Here is a 1,895-nt window from a genome sequence, read left to right on the forward strand (position 1 = left end):
ATAAAAGAAAAGGTGTGTTACAACTAAAACAACTATTGAAAGATAATCATTGTATGTCAGGTTATAAACGCCCAAATTTAAATTTTAATCCCCACCCAAGAACTAGGGGCATGGGGAAAAACCTTTCTACATGTTCAATTTTCTTTATTGGATTATCATGGGGGTTGCCCATCCAACCTCCCTCAATAGATTACTACTCCTCATTAAACTCTACAAGATTTGGTGCTTTGATCTTCTGGAGCCTTTGGTTACCAAACATCCTCATCAGATTTTTAAGAAGTTCCAAAAATTTTCTCATTCACAATATCAGTAACAAAATCTGGATTTTTGCCAGATCTGAATAGCGTTGGTTTGTTCTTTTAGACCACCCCCAATTTGCTCATTTGCATTTTTTCATTGGTGCACAGATAGGTTTTGCTACTTTTATTTATGCCAACAGCAATGTTACTTAACTACAGGCCCTTTGGAAAGACTTTCTTCGCCTGAGCCAATCTGTCAACTCCATTTAGATCCTTGGTGGTGATTTCAACATCCTTACTTCTCCTACTGAGAGACGGGGTGGTATACTCCCTTTGGCTTCCTCCATGACAAAATTCAATGATTTCATTATTGGTGCTAACTTGTTTGATCTGGGTTTTGAACGTGCACCTTTTACCTGGAGGAGGGGCACTCTGTGGGAATGAATAGACATGATTTTGGCTAATTCTCAGTGGCTACAAACCTTCTTATACACTACTATTTCTCATTTATCCATGGCAGGCTCTGACCACATATCACTACTCATATCTATAAAAAATTCTAATTGCTCTAGTGGTTCCTCTTTCAAGTTCTAGAACATGTGGAGTCTCCACCCTAGGTTCCTTAATGAAGTTTCCAAAGCTTTGATTCCAACCCAATGTGAAAGCCCTAGGTTTAACTTGTGGGGTCCTCAAAAGAAAGTGGTCAAACACATTAATGGGTGGAACCGTGAGAAATTTGGTAATGTCCACACCAAAATCAAACCTGCAGAGGATTAGGTTACAAAATTGGAAGTTGATTATCAATTGGATTTTTCACCACAAGAATGTTGTCTCCTCTGCCAATTATTTTTGAATCGTTTCCATATCATTGGTGTGTCAATATCATTGTCTGGAAGGAGTCGCCGCTTTATTTACTTATTTTATCGCTTTATTTTCCAAATAACTTATTCTCTCATATCACACAGATGACCTTGAGATATTTAAGAATCTTGGAGAAGAAGGAAAAGTGCAAAAAAAATATAAAAAAAGAAGTTGTTGTAAGGATTTAATTGTGGTATAGAATATATAAGTATAAAAAAAAGAAGTTGTAAGGATTTAATTGTGGTATAGAATATATAAGTGTCTGATTCCCAAGATTCTCATACAACCACATGAAGTTCTTATAACCAGAGAGTTGGGTATAATACCTATTCTGAGTATTTCAATCTCCAATAAGAGAAAGCACCTATAGTTAAGTATATCTTAAGTAGTTAAAACTATTTAAAGAAACACTCAATTAAGGATAACCCTTTATTCTCAAAGAAATTTTAAGTGTCAAGATTAAGGAAAGAAACAACAATGTTCAATCATAAGGTTAATAGATTTCTAATAATATGAAACTATCCTAAACGTTTTGTTTCGTTATTTTTTTTCTTAATGACGTTTTATTATTTTTCTTTGTAGATGTAGTTTGGTTGTGTTGTTGTTTTTTTGTGTTGAGATTCATTGTTCCATCTTCAGAATGTCGTCCCTGCAAAATAGAGTTAGCACATTAGATCCCGACTGTTTATATGCAACAGTATAATAATGTCTTTGATGATATTTTTCACTTATATTTCCTTATTTTGCAACAGTACCAAAAACTTGATCCTGGAGAAAATAAGAATTTAAAATTTT

Source organism: Phalaenopsis equestris, unplaced genomic scaffold (genome assembly GCF_001263595.1).
Source record: "Phalaenopsis equestris unplaced genomic scaffold, ASM126359v1 Scaffold000082, whole genome shotgun sequence".
Taxonomy (NCBI): Eukaryota; Viridiplantae; Streptophyta; class Magnoliopsida; order Asparagales; family Orchidaceae; genus Phalaenopsis; species Phalaenopsis equestris.